Source organism: Acanthochromis polyacanthus, chromosome 22 (genome assembly GCF_021347895.1).
Source record: "Acanthochromis polyacanthus isolate Apoly-LR-REF ecotype Palm Island chromosome 22, KAUST_Apoly_ChrSc, whole genome shotgun sequence".
In the NCBI taxonomy this organism is placed as follows: domain Eukaryota; kingdom Metazoa; phylum Chordata; class Actinopteri; family Pomacentridae; genus Acanthochromis; species Acanthochromis polyacanthus.
Genome location: NC_067134.1, coordinates 30,555,399 through 30,578,866, shown reverse-complemented (window position 1 = coordinate 30,578,866; position 23,468 = coordinate 30,555,399). Strand labels below are relative to the sequence as shown.

General features: G+C 37.8%; 1 protein-coding gene, 1 long non-coding RNA gene and 2 other non-coding genes across 7 annotated transcripts in view; 2 read left to right on the top strand and 2 right to left on the bottom strand.

Moving 5' to 3' along the window:
• The window catches only part of LOC110947574 (protein NLRC5-like), a 29,970-nt gene extending 18,898 nt beyond the window's left edge, over window positions 1–11,072 (bottom strand). The window contains exons 1-3 of one of the 4 annotated variants that reach the window (XM_051943464.1): window positions 10,876–11,072; window positions 292–404; window positions 39–175 (exon numbers count right to left, since the gene is read on the bottom strand). The gene's annotated coding sequence lies outside the window, so the exon portion shown is untranslated. Of the gene's footprint in view, window positions 1–38; window positions 176–291; window positions 405–6,291; window positions 6,667–10,875 lie in introns of those variants that run through there. The other 3 variants (XM_051943463.1, XM_051943461.1, XM_051943462.1) reach the window with 3 other exon arrangements.
• A 10,128-nt stretch (window positions 11,073–21,200) lies between these two features.
• Window positions 21,201–22,976, top strand: LOC127532129 (uncharacterized). The gene is made up of 2 exons (XR_007939390.1): window positions 21,201–22,151; window positions 22,590–22,976. It is a non-coding gene; the product is annotated as an uncharacterized LOC127532129 (long non-coding RNA).
• On the bottom strand, window positions 21,455–21,526 carry trnag-ucc (transfer RNA glycine (anticodon UCC)). The gene has a single exon. It is a non-coding gene; the product is annotated as a tRNA-Gly (tRNA).
• On the top strand, window positions 22,330–22,411 carry trnas-aga (transfer RNA serine (anticodon AGA)). Its single transcript has one exon. It is a non-coding gene; the product is annotated as a tRNA-Ser (tRNA).
• Window positions 22,977–23,468: the final 492 nt, after the last annotated feature.

Genomic DNA, 23,468 nt, shown 5'->3' with positions numbered 1-23,468 from the left:
GGAATAGCTTTGATCTATGATTGGTTAATGTCACACACCATCACACCTGCTCCTCTCTGCACTGGGACCAGGAGGCCACATGAGCCGAGTGAGATTCTCCTCATTTTCTGTGGGATGAAACTAAACCGCCTCACAAAGAATTGTTGGATAGCAAGTGACATGAGACTGAGGCCACCTGTAAAATATATAAAGGGTCACGATTCCAAAAAAACATTAAATTTCATGCTAATCTAGTTATTTGCTGAAACACAGACAAATAAAGCTGTTGACAGAAAGTTTGTCTGAGCTCACCTGAAGGTACCTGCAGGGTTTATGACTCTAAAACAGCATTTTGGATCCAGCCATGGTTCAGTATGAAACTTTCACAACTGATGTGGAAATTTGAAACCTCCAGTCTGCACACACTGAGAATAGATTTCACAGTAAAGTAGAATAGATCCTCTGTCCAGCAGCGAAACTTTTGAAATGAAAAATATTTACATATTTAACAAATGTAATGTTTCATTTCCACAAGAGGAGGCGATGGATCTTCAAGAACTTCTAACAAGGCAGCTTAACACTTTTGTGGAAAAACATCAAATCCAAATGATGACAGAATCCTAACATTTTTATGTGACTTTAAGCATTTTGGGAGGTGAATTTTAGGCTTTCCGAGCAGTAGTGACAAGTCTGTAGGCTTCTATTTCGTCCCCGTCGAGTTTCAGGGGAAGTGTGAGATTGAGATCTAGTCAAGGCTGAAAAGCGTTTTCACCTTCTCTGAAAATTTTAAAACACACACGATTTATATTGTGATTAAGTTCTTATTGTCCCTAAAAGACACGACAACTGAAAATCAACCAACATACAAGAGAGTTCCTTTAAGCTACAAGCAAATACAGTCTCTGGGACCAACCAAACTAAAGATGATTTTAAGCAGAATTAGAGCATGTATGAACTGTTTTTACAGACTTTTTATGCAATCATAAGTAAGGACAGAAAAAAATAATAATCTAGTTTTGTTTGTATGCATCAGTTTATTTCTCTTGAGGGAATCTAAAGCAATCCCCACAAACACATTCTACTTGGTACAAAGAGTACAAAAATACAAAGGAAGCATTTCAGATTTTACTCAGTTCTATCCCTTATTTTATAATATTGGGGAATATCTATTTGTTGTTCCAGCACACTTCATCTCAACAACAGAATGGATGTCATGAAACAACACAGCATGACTACATGGGAAATGATAACAGAAAGATAGTCGTATCATAAACCAGAAATCATAAGTCAGGAAGGAATTGGTCCACCACTAGCTTTGCATTGATCAACACATTTACACCACACAGACTAAATGAGGGTATAACTGCTGCTTGTCTAATGATGTTGTTCTCTTCCTGAAGGGCTTGGTAAAGTTGGCAGATATTTAGGGAGAGGATCATGTTAGACATCCAGAGCTGTCAGAAATAACTTCTTAGATCTCAGATGATGAACTTGTGGACATTTAAGTTCCTGGTTAAAGCCCCAACTGACCTGGGAGCATCAAACCTGCCAGCAGCTTGCTCTCCTCTTTCTCTTGTAATCTGTGGCATCCTATCATTTCAATAAAGCTGCATTTTAAGGCTTATTATTAATATTGGTTATAGTATCCTGTTATGTCCATTAAAGTCACACCTATTCAGGCTTCATAGCTGAAAATTTGTCATCAGTTAAACATTTCAAAAACTTTTGCACCCAATTGACTAAAATTAATCTTTCTCAAACCATGGTAATAAAAAATAAGATTTTTCATTTTATCTTAAAGTCATAACAGAAGAACATGTGCATTCTGTGTTTATTTTTGTTCACTACAAATCATTGGACAAAGAAAGCTGCTTGTTGCCCATTAACACAATGTTTGCTAAGTTTCCAGCACTAGCAACAAGCTAATGTTGGCTACTTTTTAGCAACAGCTAGCAGCTTACGATTAATATATAAACTTTCCTTTGCAATATTTATTTTTACTCCTAAAATATTTACAGAATATTGTACATAATGAAACGAAATAGACAATAAATAAGAGACAACAGAAGAGAAACGGAACAAAATGCATGCTTGTCAGTGACAAGAGCTAAATTTATAAGCGTTAAGTTAACGTTAAGTTGCCTCCCAGGTAGAATAAATTACAGTAGGATTCATAAATAACATTGTTTTGTTAATGAAAAGTGTTTGAAGCATTTGGATAGAAAGCAAAACATGTAAAACAGAAAAAAACAAGATAACTACTACTGGACCATTAGCTTCACTTGTTAGCTTTAGCTGTCGGTAACAAAGTTGCCTACAGTGGTCTCATTAAAAAAAAAAACATGTAAAAGAGGAAAATTAAAGTCAATTCCCAATGGATTATTGGCTTATAAATTATATTCATTTGTTAGTTAAAACCTGTTTAAAGCAGTTGGCTCGAAAGCAAAATTTGTCAAAAAGAACTGTATCATAAAAATCTTTATGATACTGTCTATGCTCCAAACAGATACTCTTGCTAGCACCGTTACAAAGTTAGCTAACTTAATGCTAATAAAAACAGCTTGAAAAAAGTCAAGACGCCGAAGTTACTCACACACTGCTGGTTTTGTCTTCGATGGGCGAAAACAAACAGTTCGGTAAAGTTGGAGAGACATTCACAGATCCAGACTTCTGGCATCAATAACTCATTAGATATACGTTGTCAAAACATAAACGAAGCCTCTTTCCCATTGTTGTAAGGTAGAGGTTGTGCTACAAGGCCAGTTTTATCAAAAGTCGCAACATTGGTGTCTATGCTCAGCCGGCTTTTCAGTAACTTCACTCTTCTACACTACAGTGTCATTAACATTACTGCCTGCCGTTGGCTCTTGTTTATCATGCTACAACACTTATTTATATATATATACATAATGGACGAGGAAAATTGGAATGAAGCTTGTTCAAAGGCACAGAAACAAACAATAAATACAAGATTTAAACTATTGCAGTATAAATGGCTAATGAGAGTGTACATCACTCCTGCCATGCTCCACCATATGTCAGCATAAATCCCAGACACAGGACATGAGACCTGCTTAAAATATTGTATTTGTCTATCTGGCACTGTATTTAGTTACATTTACTTCTAGTGACTTGTATTTTACATGTTCCATTTTGATATTATGATTCTAATTATTGCCTTACCTAATTTATAATTCTTCATTTCTATATTAATTCATTATTTGCTTAACCGTGATTTATTTACTGATTTTATTTTATTTTTTTTAAATGTATTGAATTTGCTTTTGTTACGGCTGTGCCTCTGTCCGCCTCCCCCTGTCTGGTAATTTGTATTTTTGTGTGCTGGGCTGCTGTCGCCCCGCCTCCTTGTCCGTCCCACCACACCTGCAACATCTGGAGCTGAGTTTGGATTGGAGCAGGGGAGGGACGACCGCTTCAATCGAGGGTCCAGCAGCTGTTAAAAGGCCTGTTGATGCCAGGCGTGAACTAACCATGACGTCACCCGTTGGTTTCAACGCTGAGAAAATGAAGCCCGATTTTGCTACTTCCTGGTCGCTGTTTTGGATTTTTTGGAGCCAGTGACGTAAAAAGCGTCATCAAACAGGCTGGACCGGAGAGCAACTAGGGGCAGGATTGGCTGAAGACTCTCTTATCCCGCCCACATTTTACCGCAGAGGCTTCTGTTGCTGTCTGTCAAGTATAGCCACGCCCCCTGGCTCCGCCAACTTTAACGATTTATTTAAAATTCAGTATTGATTTATTTTAAGATCGGCCACCTGATCTCTCATTTTGACCATGAAAACTAACGGGGAAAAAATCCTGAGCCGTAGAAAATCAGTCTATCAAATTTTATTTTTTCCAAAAATGAATTGGGGTCTATGGAGAAAAAGCTTTTTGGAGCCAACCCTAGCGGACGCGTGATATTACAAGTTTTGAACCTGGTTGGCTTCAATTCTGGAGCCAGATGCTACGTCCACTTTATATACAGTCTATGGTTGATGCCAGCATTCGGTGGCAGTTCCTCAGGAAGGGATCTGTCCGTGTTGACTCTGTGAACTCGTCTGTGAGGCTGGAAGCTAGTCAGAAGTGTGAAGTTAAACCATATCTGAAACCTTTGATAGCTTTAGTTAGGGGTGCTTTTGCCTTTGTATTTCTATTTGGAGCTTTTATTTGTGTCTGATGTATTTTTATTTTTCCCACAGTCTCGTGGAGTCTACTTCCAAGAGAAGGCCACTTTGGTTCGATTTGTTTCTTTAATTTCAGCAGCACCCATTTACTTTCAGATCCCTCACTTTGTCTGTTGAAACCTACCCTTATCAAGAATAAAACAGACTCGACTCTGGAAATTCATTGCTTTCATTTGCATTTGTTAAAATTCGGTTACACTAGACAGTGGGGTTGTAACAGCTTTGTTTTATTATTATTTTCTTTTGTTTTGCTAAGAAATCATTGAATGATACAAAGAGTTAGAATGGTGCAGTGTGTGGGTGTTTGCACATATGTGTTCTATTGTTAATTTACAAAATCTGATAATAAAGATATTGTAGGAGAAAAAAAAATCACAATTTCAAGGTATTTTTAGAATTAAAAAAGCAATAACTTCACTCTTATACACTGTAGTGTCACCAAATTCACTGGAGCCTTCAACTGGCTCCTGCTGGTCAGACTACAACTCTTGGTTTGATACTAAATATTTTTGCATAATTTAAAGGAATTTTTATTAGTAGTAAAAGTCAATAACTTCACTCTTATACACTGTAGAAAAAATAAACTCCATTCAATCATCAAAGAGGTCCTGCTGATCATACCTTCAGATTTTTACTTCCAAGTATTGTCTGTACAGTCCTTAACTTGGAAAATATCATTAGCAGTTTAACATTCTGGTTTAAATGAATCAATTAACGCTGCAGCCTTGTCAGAAGGTCTTTCCTCCCAATCGTCAGTACTTGAGGAGTCTAAACAGTTTAGTTTGGTATATTGGTGTTATCTGATATTCTCTTGGGTGAGGATTCGAAGTTCTGTTACTGTTGTCAACTGGCCATTCAGTAAATAAATTGTCCAAGTAAAATCTGCAGTCAAGTGTCATTTGTTTGCGTCACCATGACTCCTGGACAGCCTGCTGCTGCTGCTGAAAAACATCCTAGTGGAAACACTGTATAGCACTACATACATCAAGAAAAGAGCCATCAAAGCTAATTTACTCATTAATCCTTCAAATTCACACACAACTGCACACACTGGATCTTATGCACAACTTCACATGGCGATAAACAACCAAAATAAAATAAAATTCTGTCACTTTTGGTTATCAATGTTCCACAATCGACCCAAAAAATGGATGATCACTTTTATGTTACAACAAAAAATATTTGAGATATGTAAACAATTTCAAAAATCCTTAAAATCATGAAAAACTGTTAAATATCAAATCAAGAGTTGTAGTTTGATCAGCAGGAGCCAACTGATGGTTGGACAGAGTGTAATTTTTCTACAGTACATAAGAGTGAAGTTACTGAATTTTATTACTAATAAAATGATAATAAAATAAGAAAAATTCCATAAATTTATGAAAAACAGTTAATATCAAACCAAAGGCTGTAGTATGACCAGCAAATATGACCAGCAGGAGCTAACTGATGACTCCAGTGATTTTGGTGACTCTGCAGTACAGAAGAGTGAAGTTATTGAATTTTACTACTAATATAAATTCCTTAAAATTCAGATTTTTTACTGAGTATCAAACCAAGAGCTGTATTATGACCAGAAGGACCCAATTAATGTCTTCAGTAAATGTGGTGGCTCTACAGTGTATAAGAGTGAAGTTTTTGAATATTTGTGTCTCTCTTCGCTGTTCCCGCGGTTTGTAATTTGCAGACGGTCCCTGTTCACTCGTCACACCGCCGGCTGCTGATAGACGCCAATATTATTGCTACAGCTTTAAAGACAGCGATTTTTGATTAAAAACTGGCCTTGTAGCACATTGTCTAGCTTACAACGATTTGAAAGAGGCATCGTTTATGTTTTCACAACATATATCTTATTAATTATTGATGCCGGAAGTCCCAATCTGTGAATCTCTTTCCAACTTTACCGAACTCCATCAGGACGTTAGCACTGATTAAACTGACGCTTATTTGTGAACTACAGGCCGATTTAGAAATGATTCCTCAACTGTTTTTCTGTTTAAAACTCCAGACTTCACTTATGTATGAGGAACTAAAGGGTATGGTTTCTTCCTCACCTCGAGAAAATTAAACAAGTCAGCATATTGTGCCTTTCAGAAAGTTTTCAGCTCTTCTTCCTGGATCTTACCTGCGTGTCGCTGCGTCCACTGCCTCCAGATGTCACAGAGGTTCTTCAGTGGGTTTCTCCCACAGACAGACTGCGCTTTGTCCGTGTGTCTTTCCACGTGGTGACTGAAATTATTTCCTGGTCTGTGTGAGTTTCGCTTTCCTGCGTGTCTCTGAATGTTTGTAGGATCCTGTAATGTCCACCAGATGGCACCGTTGGTCCACAAACACCAGCTGAAGAACACTTCTGACGTTCATATGGAGTGAATCAATAATCAATAGATCACCTCTGCAAACATCAGTCTGAGACTGAACCCCTCTTGTTGGATCATGTCTGTGCTGCATCAAATACTAATGATCTAATACAAATTTTCACTTCTGTCCAAACTCATCACATTTAACAGCTTCTTACGTTTTCCTTTAACCACCTGAACATGTTTCTATCAGGAAGCTTCCAAAACATTCAAGTGTTTGCTCCAAATCTTCACTTTATTTAGTCTAAAATTAGACTGTGTTGTATTTGTTCGGGTCACTGAAAGTCTCAAACCACTCCTTCACTTGTTCAGTTCCCTCTCACCTGTTAAATGTTAATATTTGTCTCTCTTGTCCAAACTGACAATAAATAATATTTTACTTGATCAAAATGTAAACAAAGATTATCAGCCACACAGTTCTTAGGTTTCTTTATATCGAATTAAATTCAGATATATGAAACTGAAATATACATAAATCTGAATGAATATGTGAATAAACTCAACCTATATTCAGAGCTGATATTTGTATGAAGTTTATTTCTGTTTAAAATTGTTCATCTTGTTAGTTCTTTTGGTCAGTTCACGTCTATTTCATCATTCTGTGACTCAGTGGCCATTTCTGTTTCAGTTTTCATCTCTTTTTTCTTCTGTTTTGCTCATTTTATCTCTCATTTTAGCAATTTTGCATCACTTTAAGGTTGGTTTTGTTCAATTTTGGTTATTTTCGATCTCATTTGGATCATTTTGTGCATTTCAGAATGTTAGGGAAAAAAAGTTGTATAAATCAGACAGTAAATGATATATGAACAACGCTCTCTATCAGCCTGAGTATTGAATAGAATCAATTTGGACAGCTTTGTGAATGTAAGTGAAGATTTCTGGATCATTTTGGTCATTTTGAGACCAAAAGTGGCCAAAATGTGACAAAAATTAGGCAAAAATGACAAAAATGAAATCCAAAAATGACCAAAACCAGGCACAAAAATTAGCAACAAAATGACGAAAATGAGACACAAAATGTACAAAATGAAAAAAGCAATCTTAAACTGGTGCAAAATAACTAAAATGAGAGATAAAATGAGCAAAACAGAGCAAAAAAAAGATGAAAAATGAGACAGAAATGGCTGATGAGTCACAGAATGGACAAACTGACATGAAATGACTAATATGAGCAACATGAACAATTTTAAACAAAAACAACCTTACAGACACATGAAATGAATCATAAAATGACCAAAATGGCACAAAAAACATAAAGAGATGTAACATTACCTGAATTAGACACATAAATGACCAAAACTTGATGCAAAATAAACAAAATTACCACAAAAAAAACATGAAAAGATGCAACATGTTTAAAAACGGACCAAAAGATGTAAACTGATCAAAATTAAACACATTCTGACACAAAATGACCAAAATTAGCCTCAAAATGACCAAACTCATCCAGAAATCTTCTCTTACATTCACCAAGCTGTCCACATTTATTCTGTTCAATACTCAGGCTTCTGCAGAGAGGTTTGTTCATAGATCATTTACAGTCTGATTTAAACCATTTTTATCTTAAAAACGTACTGAAATGCACAAAATGACCAAAATTTCTATTAAGAACAACCCTACAGACATAAACTGACCAAAGACAGAGACACAACCATCAAAATGAGCCACAAACTGAACAATTTGAAACAAAAACAACTTTAAAGACAATCAGAATCACCAAAATAAACCACACAATGACCAAGATGGTACAAAAACAACAAAAAGAGACAAAAAAAATGACCTGAATTAGATAAAAACATGACCAAAATTAGCCTCAAAATGACCAGATTGATCCAGAAATCTTTACTAACATTCATCACGGTCCAGATTTATTCTATTCAACATTCTGAAGGTTTTACAGAGGTTTGTTCATAGATCATTTACAGTCTGATTTATACAACTTTTTTTTCTAAAGACATGCTGTGTTCTGCCCTCACTATGCGTAAGCCACTTTTGCAGAGCTAGTCCTTTGTAATCGTAATAATATTACAGGGAATAACTGTCTGAATAGCAGCCTAGTAAGTTATTTCATTTAGGTGAAATCTCGCGGGGGAGAAGCACACGGGGCAGCAGCTTAAGATGAAAAATAAAAACATTGTTCAAACAGGTCAGACCTCGGCATTATTTCATGGAGGTACTTCATGTTGATCATGTTTTACATTGTAAAGTAGCCTAAATATTAAGTGACTGTTTGACTGTGCAGTTGTTTTATCCACACATAGCCTAAATGTCTGCATCCATATCATGTCCTGTTAAATAATTAAGACTATTTAAACTAACACAGACTTCTGCTCAGCCAACAGAAAGAAAGCAGATGCCTGTAAAACAGTGGTATAAAAGATATATATATATATATATATATATATATATATATATATACAGTGCCTTGTGAAAGTATTCGGCCCCCTTGAACTTTTCAACCTTTCGCCACATTTCAGGCTTCAAACGTAAAGATATAAAATTTTAATTTTTTTGTCAAGAATCAACAACAATTGGGACACAATCGTGAAGTGGAATGAAATTTATTGGATATTTTATACTTTTTTAACAAATAAAAAACTGAAAAGTGGGGTGTGCAATATTATTGGGCCCCTTTACTTTCAGTGCAGCAAACTCACTCCAGAAGTTCAGTGAGGATCTCTGAATGATCCAATGTTGTCCTAAATGACTGATGATGATAAATAGAATCCACCTGTGTGTAATCAAGTCTCCGTATAAATGCACCTGCTCTGTGATAGTCTCAGGGTTCTGTTTAAAGTGCAGAGAGCATCATGAAGACCAAGGCACACACCAGGCAGGTCCCAGATACTGTTGTGGAGAAGTTTAAAGCCGGATTTGGATACAAAAAGATTTCCCAAGTTTTAAACATCTCAAGGAGCACTGTGCAAGCAATCATATTGAAATGGAAGGGAATGGAATGGAAGAGTGGCAAGAAGAAAGCCATTTCTCAAAGATATCCATAAAAAGTCTCATTTGAAGTTTGCCACAAGCCACCTGGGAGACACACCAAACATGTGGAAGAAGGTGCTCTGGTCAGATGAAACCAAAATGGAACTTTTTGGCCACAATGCAAAACGATATGTTTGGCGTAAAAGCAACACAGCTCATCACCCTGAACACACCATCTCCACTGTCAAACATGGTGGTGGCAGCCTCATGGTTTGGGCCTGCTTTTCTTCAGCAGGGACAGGGAAGATGGTTAAAATTGATGGGAAGATGAATGGAAAATGAAGAGAAAATGAAGCCCGGATTTTGCTACTTCCTGGTCGCCGTTTTGGATTTTTTGGAGCCAGTGACGTAAAAAGCATCATCAAACAGACTGGACCGGAGAGCAACTAGGGGCAGGATTGGCTGAGGACTCTCTTATCCCGCCCACATTTTACCGCAGAGGCTTCTGTTGCTGTCTATCAAGTACAGCCACGCCCCCTGGCTCCGCCAACTGTAACGATTTATTTAAAATTCAGCATTGATTTATTTTAAGATCGGCCACCTGATCTCTCATTTTGACCGTGAAAACTAACGGGAAAAAATCCTGAGCTGTAGAAAATCAGTCTATCAAATTTTATTTTTTCCAAAAATGAATTGGGGTCTATGGAGAAAAAGATTTTTGGAGCCAACCCTCGCGGACGGCGTGATATTGCAAGTTTTTGACTCTTCCGGGTTGGCTTCAATTCTGGAGCCAGATGCTACGTCCACTTTATATACAGTCTATGGTTGATGCCAGCATTCGGTGGCAGTTCCTCAGGAAGGGATCTGTCCGTGCTGACTCTGTGAACTCGTCTGTGAGGCTGGAAGCTAGTCAGAAGTGTGAAGTTAAACCATATCTGAAACCTTTGCTAGCTTTAGTTAGGGGTGCTTTTGCCTTTGTATTTCTATTTGGAGCTTTTATTTGTGTCTGATGTATTTTTATTTTTCCCACAGTCTAGTGGAGTCTACTTCCTAGAGAAGGCCACTTTGGTTCTATTTGTTTCTTTAATTTCAGCAGCACCCATTTACTTTCAGATCCCTCACTTTGTCTGTTGAAACCTACCCTTATCAAGAATAAAACAGGCTCGACTCTGGAAATTCATTGCTTTCATTTGCATTTGTTAAAATTCGGTTACACTTGACAGCGGGGTTGTAACAGCTTTGTTTTATTATTATTTTCTTTTGTTTTGCTAAGAAATCATTGAATGATACAAAGAGTTACAATGGTGCAGTGTGTGGGTGTTTGCACATATGTGTTCTCTTGTTAATTTACACCTCGAGAAAATTAAACAAGTCAGCATATTGTCCCTTTCAGAAAGTTTTCAGCTCTTCTTCCTGGATCTTACCTGCGTGTCGCTGCGTCCACTGCCTCCAGATGTCACAGAGGTTCTTCAGTGGGTTTCTCCCACATACAGACTGCGCTTTGTCCGTGTGTCTTTCCACGTGGTGACTGAAATTATTTCCTGGTCTGTGTGAGTTTCGCTTTCCTGCGTGTCTCTGAATGTTTGTAGGATCCTGTAATGTCCACCAGATGGCACCGTTGGTCCACAAACACCAGTTGAAGAACACTTCTGACGTTCATATGGAGTGAATCAATAATCAATAGATCACCTCTGCAAACATCAGTCTGAGACTGAACCCCTCTTGTTGGATCATGTCTGTGCTGCATCAAATACTAATGATCTAATACAAATTTTCACTTCTGTCCAAACTCATCACATTTAACAGCTTCTTACGTTTTCCTTTAACCACCTGAACATGTTTCTATCAGGAAGCTTCCAAAACATTCAAGTGTTTGCTCCAAATCTTCACTTTATTTAGTCTAAAATTAGACTGTGTTATATTTGTTTGGGTCACTGAAAATCTCAAACCACTCCTTCACTTGTTCAGTTCCCTCTCACCTGTTAAATGTTAATATTTGTCTCTCTTGTCCAAACTAACAATAAATATTTTACTTGATCAAAATGTAAACAAAGATTATCAGCCACACAGTTCTTAGGTTTCTTTATATCAAATTAAATTCAGATATATGAAACTGAAATATACATAAATCTGAATGAATATGTGAATAAACTCAACCTATATTCAGAGCTGATATTTGTATGAAGTTTATTTCTGTTTAAAATTGTTCATCTTGTTAGTTCTTTTGGTCAGTTCACGTCTATTTCATCATTCTGTGACTCAGTGGCCATTTCTGTTTCAGTTGTCGTCTCTTCTTTTCTTCTGTTTTGCTCATTTTATCTCTCATTTTAGCAATTTTGCATCACTTTAAGGTTGGTTTTGTTCAATTTTGGTTATTTTCGATCTCATTTGGATCATTTTGTGCATTTCAGAATGTTGTTAGGAAAAAAAAGTTGTATAAATCAGACAGTAAATGATCTATGAACAACGCTCTCTATCAGCCTGAGTATTGAATAGAATCAATTTGGACAGCTTTGTGAATGTAAGTGAAAATTTCTGGATCATTTTGGTCATTTTGAGACCAAAAGTGGCCAAAATGTGACAAAAATTAGGCAAAAATGACAAAAATGAAATCCAAAAATGACCAAAACCAGGCACAAAAATTAGCAACAAAATGACGAAAATGAGACACAAAATGTACAAAATGAAAAAAGCAATCTTAAACTGGTGCAAAATAACTAAAATGAGAGATAAAATGAGCAAAACAGAGCAAAAAAAGATGAAAAATGAGACAGAAATGGCTGATGAGTCACAGAATGGACAAACTGACATGAAATGACTAATATGAGCAACATGAAGAATTTGAAACAAAAACAACCTTACAGACACATGAAATGAATCATAAAATGACCAAAATGGCACAAAAAACAACATAAAGAGATGTAACATTACCTGAATTAGACACATAAATGACCAAAACTTGATGCAAAATAAACAAAATTACCACAAAACAAACATGAAAAGATGCAACATGTTTAAAAATGGACCAAAAGATGTAAACTGATCAAAATTAAACACATTCTGACACAAAATGACCAAAATTAGCCTCAAAATGACCAAAATGATCCAGAAATCTTCTCTTACATTCACCAAGCTGTCCACATTTATTCTGTTCAATACTCAGGCTTCTGCAGAGAGGTTTGTTCATAGATCATTTACAGTCTGATTTACACCATTTTTATCTTAAAAACGTACTGAAATGCACAAAATGACCAAAATTTCTATTAAGAACAACCCTACAGACATAAACTGACCAAAGACAGAGACACAACCATCAAAATGAGCCACAAACTGAACAATTTGAAACAAAAACAACTTTAAAGACAATCAGAATAAGCAAAATAAACCACACAATGACCAAGATGGTACAAAAACAACAAAAAGAGACAAAAAAAATGACCTGAATTAGATAAAAACATGACCAAAATTAGCCTCAAAATGACCAGATTGATCCAGAAATCTTTACTAACATTCATCACGGTCCAGATTTATTCTATTCAACATTCTGAAGGTTTTACACAGAGGTTTGTTCATAGATCATTTACAGTCTGATTTATACAACTTTTTTTTCTAAAGACATGCTGTGTTCTGCCCTCACTATGCGTAAGCCACTTTTGCAGAGCTAGTCCTTTGTAATCGTAATAATATTACAGGGAATAACTGTCTGAATGGCAGCCTAGTAAGTTATTTCATTTAGGTGAAATCTCGCGGGGGAGAAGCACACGGGGCAGCAGCTTAAGATGAAAAATAAAAACATTGTTCAAACAGGTCAGACCTCGGCATTATTTCATGGAGGTACTTCATGTTGATCATGTTTCACATTGTAAAGTAGCCTAAATATTAAGTGGCTGTTTGGCTGTGCAGTTGTTCTATCCACACATAGCCTAAATGTCTGCATCCATATCATGTCCTGTTAAATAATTAAGACTATTTAAACTAACATAGACTTCTGCTCAGCCAACAGAAAGAAAGCAGATGCCTGTAAAACGGTGGTATATATATATATAACGTGTCTTTTTTGTCTTTTGGCCCCTTCACACCACAACAGACATTGTAATTGTAAGTAGGCAACACTCCAAAGATTTATCCAAATGGTAGTTTAAGTGAACTGAAACATGTCACTGATCTAGGATGAAGAGGATGAAACTGTGTCTGCTGCCTTTACAGAGGGGGATCCAGAAAGGCATACAGAGGTATGTTACTGATAGTTCTCTTCTCATTCAGATTTTAGGTGGAATATAGAGTGTGACATTTAGCCTACACTGAAGTATTGCACATTCTCATCTTTTTTAACAGAGCATGGCTGGACAGCAGCAGGATGGTCCCTCAACTTCCACTGCACAGACTGACAGTGAGATGGATGTTCAGGAAACATCAGAGCTTCATTCTGTGGAATTCATGTGCAACTGTATAATTGAATGTCCTCTATGTATTCCCAGTTATCAGTAAAACAGATTTACAAACTGCATTTGCTGAGAAAAATCCAAAAAACAGATTAGGAGGGCAGATCTGGAAATTGAAATACTAGAGCACAAGTTAGAGGTGGTGATGGTCACAGGTGAATTATGTTAACTACTGGAACATGAACTGAACTATCTTTTATTTGTAGGAAATAAAGAAGACCAAATGAAATGTGTATCATGTCTTTATTTGCTGTGGTGGTGATGATGGTGACTTAAACTCTAAAGTGATTATTGCATACGGTGTCTCTGACTGCTCTGCTGTCCTGGATAGCTGCAGGTGGATGGGCTCATCATCTGGGTCTTCAGTTTGTAGGGCAGGGTGTTGCTCTCCTCTAATAGTGGTAATATTATGAAGAACAACACATGCCACAGTAATATCACAGGCCCTCTCAGGGGTCACCCTGAGGTGACGTAGGCTCTGGAAACGGGCTTTCAGCAGGCCTATGGTCATCTCCACCCGGGCTCTGGTCCTGCAGTGAGCCCGGTTGAAGTTCTGTTGGGGCCTGGTTCAGGGTCAGGGTATGAGGTCATCAGCCTGGGTTGGCATGGTAACCCCTGTCACCCAGCAGAAGGCCATCAAACTCTCCTGTAATGTATAGTGGATACATCAGAGTATAAGGTTTGGGCAATTTCCGCCCGAAATTTCTACTGAGATTTACAGAAAGTAAATTGAATGCTGTTCTTGAACTGTTTGGAGTACATGCATGGTTGGGGTCTCATTTGAAAGCTGACAACCTGAATTTTCACCCAGTGCAGTCAGAATTACTCTAGGTGCTACTGGCACAGAGTATTTCATGTTGGCACACACTGAATTAGGATGAATTTTTTTCTCGCCTACATTTTTTCCCTAATAAAACACCTGAAAATCAGTGTGGCAGCACTGTAAGAGCTTGAAAACACAATATTGCAAAAGCCTGGGGTCTTACATAGTTCAGGTCAAAATTTCAGAGCAATACTACAAGAAATGAGTGTTTCACACATGTATTTGTACTGATATGCTCCGCCCCTGTCAATGTTGGATACACTCTTTATACACTGTGCACACTCTCTACAGAATGGTATAAATTCATTTTCACTTCATTTTCCACTTCATTTTCATTCCAAAAACTCATAAAGAACTCAAAAAATCACTTCAGATAGGCTTCAGTGTCGATCACACAAACAGATTGAGAGGAATACAGAGAAACAGCAGGTGGAGCCCGGAGCTCACGAATGAAATATCATATAAAGCCGCTGGCAGAGGCGGGATTTATATTCAAGCCATTCAGCAAGCTCATTGGCTACCAGGCCTGTCAATCTAACGGTTCCTCCGGCGTGATTTGCTGAGAAACAAGTCAATCAAGTGATGTAATCGATATCTGTCAGACTCGGCCATGGTTGGCTAAATCGCCGAAGTAGGCGGAAACGAGTCACCTGATTGGTTGAAGTCCGGTTTGAAGCGGTAGAGAAGCGTTCAGTATCCATTTTGAATCGCGAACAAAGGGAATTCGACCGTGTATGATAAAGTTATAATAGAAAGATGCAGTGAATATGAAACGCACAGCACCACCACGCGCCGCGTGCACGCGCACGGAGCCGATCGTTTTCTGGATTTTTTTACCTATTTCGAGACATGTTTTGGCCAAAGTATTATACTGGATTGTTTCCTCTGGATGGCTAAGCTTGGGTTCTGGCCGGTTTTTGTGGATTATCTTCTTTTATGACCAGAAACGAGCGTCCAAACTGCGTCGACAGGTGAGCTGTGCACGTTTACATGACTTGTTGTTTGTTGGATAAATGTGTTTATATTACCCGCTGTGGTAATCACATCTGAAAGTGGTTTATACCGGTGGATTCATGAGAATCTCAGCTTTCTATGTGTGTATAGTGTTTGTATAATCGTGTTTGCAGTGTCCTTCTATTTTAAAAAAAAGCGTATACCGATAAAAAAACGGCCCGCCCGCGGGCCGCCGGACTTTAACGGAGGGAGACAAGAGAATTCTATTGTGAAAATCTTTAGGCTGCTGACCATGCTGCAGTCTTGTTGCTCAGGTTAGACTCTCCATAAATCCTGGAGTCATGAACAGACCCAGACCACTTGGCCTCCACATTAGAAATGATGTATGCAGCATCACATTTGATCTGGACAGTGCAGAGAATGACAGATGTTGAACTATGATGCAGTCTTTAACATTTAGAAACAGTAGTCAGTCTACCTGTAGCCTACCTGCACATTTATGCTGTGAATGGACTTCCTGTTCATGATGTGAGGGAGCTGTGATGGGGATGTGTGTGCATCTATGCAGCCAATCACACTGGGAAATCCTAAAAGAAATTAAAATGACTAATCCCAGTCTGAGGCTGCAGGACAATGTCATGAACAGAATATGATTTAAAATGAATTTAACAGATCTCTACATCATTCACCTGCAATCCTGCGGAATACTCTTGATGTTCTGACAGGTTTATATTCACAATGATGAGTAAAAGTCGTTTCAGAGCCAGGAAAACTTTTCTGACTGTCCTGCATACAGTTGTCTTACTGTAGTGCTCTGCATCTCCGACATCATATAAAAACTTTCATTTGCAAAGAACCGCAGCGCAAGACACAATATCTGCTGGATGTGAGAGCATGACTACGTCTGGTAATGTAAATGTAAGGACGGATTAGGTTGTTTATGTAGATTATGGACTTGAAACGATTACGAAACGGTACCGCTCAAACCGATAATTGTCCAGAAATGCGAGAACATTTATGCTCAGTCTGATAACAATCTACCGACGAATATTTAATTATCTGTGCAGTAATGCTGCTCCTTTATCCACTGGATCGTTAATAAAAGCTGTTCTACGCCAAAACTCGCTCGCTTACTGACTGAATGAATGAGGAAATGAAACAGCGTGTGTGGCTGAAAGACGGCGGAGACGGAAAGAAACTCGAGGTTTTCTCAGATAAACATGCTGCCGACCAGGTTCAACTCATAGAGTCTGTTACTGCGGTAACTGACCGAGAGTTTAAGTTACCCCTCTTTGTGAAACAGGCTACAGTTACCCCGCACTCCCTGGTTAGAGTTACCTCGCTTCGTGAAATGGAAAACTCTGAGTTTCCCTCATTTCAGGGTTAAGAAACTCAGAGTTTTCCCTAAACCTGCTTCGTGAAATAGGCCCCTGATCATTCTCACACGTCAGCATGTTGCTTTGTGCGTTCTCGCTCGGCATTCTCAGAGTTTACAGAGCAGGACAGTCAGTTTTTGTATAGTTGGACATTTGTTTTCATCAGCCTGCTATTACAGAGGGACTGTTCTTAGGCATTTCAGAATTTAGCTGGAGTTGTGAATCTATTTACAAATGCAATGCAGATGAGCAGCTCTTTTTTACTTTTTGGACATTTAGAAAGACAAATACTTGTTGCAAGCACCGAGTAGGATTCACGATTTACACGCTGATTCTGAAACTTCCACTGTCATGGAACGTTTTCAGACGAGGACCCACACCTCGGCCAAACATGCAGAGTGCTTCCCAAAAACAGGGCTTAGCTGGAGATCAGATTGCTGTGCTTGTTGCAGAGACAGTGGAAGGGGAGGGAGGGAAGCATGGCTGGGATCATCAGGTTATAACACTAAATGTTTCTATGAAGCTCTGTGACTGCTGCAGACAGTCAGAGACGGGGCTCTGCTCCTTGTTTTTATAGGCTGCCTGGAATGTGTTGAGGACTGTGGACATCTGCTTTATCAGCATCTGTGCATCCCCCCCCAGCTATGAATCTGCTGCTGGTCTGATAATGTATCATACTGTTACCGATATCTGTAAATACAGACTGTGTGAATGACAGCTTTGCAGTTCTTTGCACCATTTAATTAATGGGCTGCATTTGGCATTAAATAATTTACATCTCAACCTGCAACACAGGAAGCAGCCTGGGAGAAATGCCTGCTTTTGAATGCATGTTTTCTTTTCTTTTTTTTGCTGTTGTTGTTTCAGCTGCACTACCCACAGATTATAGGCTGCTGTTTCAGTCTGGCTCTCCTGGAGCTTTTTGGTGTGAAAATTCCTCAGAGTCCTTCTCAGGTCGTTTCAGATGCATCCCACCCATGCAGTCACACTGACTCGTGGATTACCATTTTCTTTGTTAGGCTAATTGTATTATTGTGGCTTTTTAAAAATCCAGTAGGTGGTGTGTGAGCCGGTGAATGAATGTACAATCACTTATGGATGAGATTTATTTCTTCACATGTAAATGAAATGCTTCGTTTTCACCGTCTGCTGTGAAGTTTCCACAGTCTGGATGGGACACTTTAAATCATTTCACGGTGAGAACTGATTAGGTGTGGATTTTTATTAGCATTTGTAATAAATGTAATCTCAGTATTATCCTGCAGTGGCCTCGGGTTATTTCCTGATATCGCAACTTCATGCCAGAAATTCATGAATTGGTGACTGATGTGCCATTTCTCAAAAGCTGAGTGACAAAGATAATGCTGCAAAGTCCCTTCTTGCTGATGTCATCTTTTAAATAGACCAGGCCCATGTAACCTAACACCTTGGTGGGAATGCACTCAGTCAAGCCGATTGTTTCTGCTCACATACAGTTTCTTGTGTGAGATAAGTATGGCCTGGCTGCAGCGAGAACAACAAGGCCTTAAAAGCGTGGATGAGACATCGACTGTCAACGCCTCCGTTTGTCAGATTCTTAACCAGATTCGTGCTCAAGCAGCGCCAAAGTTGACGAGAATGAACATTGTAAACAGCAGTGTGTACGTGTGGTGGCTTTCCAGTAAGATATGGTTTCTGATATCACATCATCCCAGACTAATATTCAGACTATTAGTCAGGATGTGATGAGCTGAGCTGGTGCCTGCTGTGATTCATGTAGCAGCTTCTGAATAGGCAGCATAAATGTTATGGCACAGAGGATGTGAGTCAGGACAGAGAGAATCCAGTTCACTGGGCCATTACTGCAGCTGAAAGGAAGAGGAGGAAGTTGGTTTGAAGATTTGTCACCATAAGATCTCTCTGTTTTAGAAAGGGGGTGGGTTCCTCTCAGGAATGTGAAAAGACCTGGGTGTTGGGAAGGTTTTTTCCCCTATAAATAAGACTAACTAGTCACAAGATTCAGTGTTTGAGGGACAGCTAGTTCTATAGTATGGACGCACAGAAGGCACAATGTTAATGTTCTGTTTGGATCACTTCATGTATTGCATTAAGGTGATAGTTTTAAAAGTTCAATTAAAAAAACTTTAAAATCTGTATGTTTTTTAAAGTAAAATAACAGCAAATATCAGTAATTTTTAGTTTGAAATAAAAGTGCGTTTTTACATTCACACATTATATAATAATAAATTATTATTTGCATAAAATATCATTTTTTGTGTGTTTCTCTTTACAATCAACATGTAAATTAATACTTTTTTCTAGGATTTTACTGGAAATTATTGGTAGTTTAACAAAAAAAGTGAAGTTATGTAAAACAGTTTTAGAATATGTAGAATGTTTTTATTTTACAATTTAAAAATTGTGTAAGATAATAAAATCTTACATTTTTAGGATTTGGATATCTTTAAAATGTTGTTTTGTTTTGTAGTTTTTGTGTGTTTTGTTGATTTCAATCATTTAATTCAGTTGGTACTATTTTACAGCCAAATGTTATAAAAGGACAAATCACAATTTAAAAAAAACAGACTTTTGATGTGGACATTTTGCGCAGCCTGTTTTTCACAGTTAATATGTGAATTTTAAAAATAAATCTGGGATTTTTCCTCGTTATTATTTGTAATTCTGTAAAATGATTAACTGTTGCAGTTTTTAAAAAAGTTTTTTAAAAATGTATTTTTTCAGTATATGGAATATTGGCTAATATGAAAACCAAAAATAGTGCAAAAACTTCCAGTCTTCACCACAGTTATTATTGAAAACCAGCATTATGAGCTAAAGTGGTTGTTCAGGGGCTAAATCTGCATCATGCATGTGCTGAGCCACAGGTTTGTGCAGAGCAACAGGTCAATCAGAAAGCGACCCTCTTCTCTTTGTTGTCCCTCATCCTCCCAACATGCTCTGGTTGGTTCCTTATTTCACTTCAAATCTTTTGACTGCATCTAAAGTTCTGCTTAAAGCTCATTTGGGGCAGTTGTCCTACTCACTCATCAGCGGTGCTGGGAGGTGATACATCCATCTGCGCCTGTGACGGCCGCTAATCCTTGACAACTGTGCCCCTCTGGCACCGTATCCGTTGCACTGCTGGTTGTGTGATACAATAGGCTCCCATCCTTTGTCCTTGAAATTGTTTGAATTAGCACAACGGCGGGGGCTGGGGTTGCAAACATCAGAGTTACTCAAAAGGATTGACAAAATCACATGAGCATGATAGCTTGGAGGTGGTAGACGTGTTTGACAGATAATCAGGAGTAAAATCGATACAAGTGACAGATATAGAATCAGTGCAGCCCTTTGAATGAGTCTAACTTTGGACCTCTGCTAGTGTGCTGTGCAGCACAGTGGGCAATGTTTGATCAGTGGTTTATGTCAGAACTGATCCCCTGTAGAAGATGGACTTGTAGTGTGTTTTTAAGGGATCACTTCTATTCAAATCTGGCCTAAGTTGCCTTATACCTTTATACCTTATTTACCTTTATGAAACATGTTTGCACTTTTATTCAAATCAAAATCAAATTAAATCAAGCTTTATTGTCATTTAGCTGTAAATACAGCAGAAGTGCACACAAGATGAGCGAATGTTTCTTCAGGATCCAGTTTGAAACAATTAAACTTTATAGTAGAGAAATAAAACTTCACTTAATTTTAGTTCATGTTTTTCTGCTTCATTTATCTTTAACATGCTAATTTGTCCCAGACAGAGCTATACAATGCAGTACTACACGATAAACATTTACAAAATGAACATTTGGTGAAAGCTTTGTGTTGGTGCACAATGTTGTATTATATTACACCACTAACACATCATTCTGGGACATTAATGTTCATGCTTTTAATCTTGTTACTGCTTTAGAACTGCTAACTGCCTGATTTACTCTAAAGAAGTTTGTGTCTACATTTATTCACTGAATTTAAAGTCATTTTTTTCTCTTCCATTTATCTCGTGAATCCTTTTTAATAAGTCCTTAAAATGTGTTGTACTGTTTACCATTGATTTCTTTCTTTTATTTCAACTTTTTTAAAAAATAGATTTATAAACCTATTGTATTTTGACTGATGCACAACAACACAACAAGCCTTCAAAACGAATTTTTCACTTCCAGCACTCATTGCAAAACTCTCAAACCTGTTGTGCTTGTTGATACATGATCCACTGAACAAATGCTAAGTAGGTGTGTGTGGCTGCATGTATGAGTGTGTGAGCTTAGATAAGCCACATGCAATCACTTGTCCCACCACCAAACTTGCAACATGTCCGAGTTGGACCTCCCAGCAGCTGCTGATACTACTCACATTCTGTGACGAAGTGTTTAGTTGTGTCAGTTAAACCATCACAAACACTAAGCACACAACACTTCATGACCAGCACACATGCGATGGCCAGGAATCAAACCCGGGTCAACTGCTTGGAAGGCAGCTATGCTCACCACTATACCACCATCGCTATGAAATGGACTGTTTTTGTGTGCTCTCAGGAGTTCAAACGGATAAGAGAAGTAGGTGCAGAGAAAAGGGAGGAAATGAGCATCAGCCAGAAGCCCTGATCTCTGTCACGACACACAACATCTTAGTATTTTCTACAGCAAAACAACCTGATGAAAATGAAACTAAATCTTGAATCATTCTTGAAACAACTTTCACAAAATGGGAAAGTGATATTGATGAGCCTATTGATTCCACATTCTCATGGTCTGCAGTCTTTTTTTATAACTTTCTTTTCAGACTTTGGCTAGAGTCATTTTGTTGTTTATAGCCTGTATTATATTTTGAACTGCTGGTATTGATTTCAGATTGTCCTTTGGTGCACTGCAATTATACAGGGCAAACTAACTTTATTTTGTTCTGTTGTTGTGTTATAACTTAGTATTGTGTTTGATGATCTCTGTCAGATGAGAAGATGAGGTGGAGGACAGTGGAGGAAGTTCCATGGTGTAATGGTCATCACTCTGGGCTCTGGATCCTGGTGTCCCTGGACTTAATGGAGATGATAGGGGATGAAAAGTTGTGTGCATTTTTCTGACCACCAAGCCTGTCCTCCAGTACCCACCAACTTTAACCTCCACCAACAGGTGAGCAGAGACTCTGCTGACCTCAGGAGAGCTGCACGGAGCAACAGGGAGAGACGGAGCTCCAATATTTAAGTGATTAGATCAATGTGTAAAGCAAGGGTGGGAACATGACAGATGTTTGTATGTGAAGCCAAATTTTGCGCTTTCATCACACAGAACAGAAAGCAGCAGCACAGGAGTTGTCATGGCCGAGTGGTTAAGGCGATGGACTAGAAATCCATTGGGGTCTCCCCGCGCAGGTTCAAATCCTGCTGACAACGTTCGACTCTTTTCTGCAGTGGCAATCTATGAAATAAGAAGAGATGATGTTTAAGTGATGATGTCATAATAAGCGCGTGAGAAAGTCCTGATTTGAATATCATGTCATTTCTGCACAGGCACTCACCTTTGATATAGAGGATGTGAGTGATGCTTTCAATTGTCATATGTTTCCTCCAGTGCATGTATGAGGCCCCAGCTTCAGACTCTGACATCTCCATCAGTGTACTTCTTCAAGAATTTAAACCCACCAGGACTATCCACATTACATTTAACTCTGTAAATAAACATTTTCCAGCCTGTTCAATGTTATAAATGTTCTGTTTGGCCGTTAAAGGAGGTTTTCCTCACATTTTGGTGTATTTTAACCCTTCCATGGTCTAAATTCTTTGAACAGATCTTGTGCTGTAATCAATGTCTAACTGAGTTTTTATTTTCATTGCAGTGGTTGATTTTTCCAGAGCAAGATCAATGATTTTTTAATACATCTTTCTCCAGTTTTATTTGCTCTACCTGTGGGTTTCAACTATTATAACTTTTTTCATTTAATAAATGACTAATAACACACTTTGATCTTCATGTTTGTTTGCTTATTTGTTGAAAAGTGGGATTTAATTTTCCATGTTGGATAATCACAGCTTTTTTATTTGGACAATGTTTATCCTCTTCCATTGCAAAAATGAATTGTTAAAATGAAAATAGAAAAAAGATCTTTTGTAAAGCAGTAAAACTAATGTTTTTATTTTTGTTCTGATCTTTTTCTCGCCATTTTCAATTATATTCAATTAAAATATGCCCTGAAAACAAATATAAAGAACTACAAAGACTGGAACAAAAAAATACATTTTTTTTGTCGTGAAGACTCAGAAACAAAACTTCAAAATAATATTTTGTGTTTTAATTTATATCTGTTCTTATTATTACAGTCAGTGACTGAGTAAAACATGAACAATATAAAGTTATAACTTGAACTTCTTTCAAACTGATTTTTCTCTGAACAATAAAAATAAAGTGTGAGGTCAAAGTGTGACGGTTAGATCAACATAAACTACTAATATC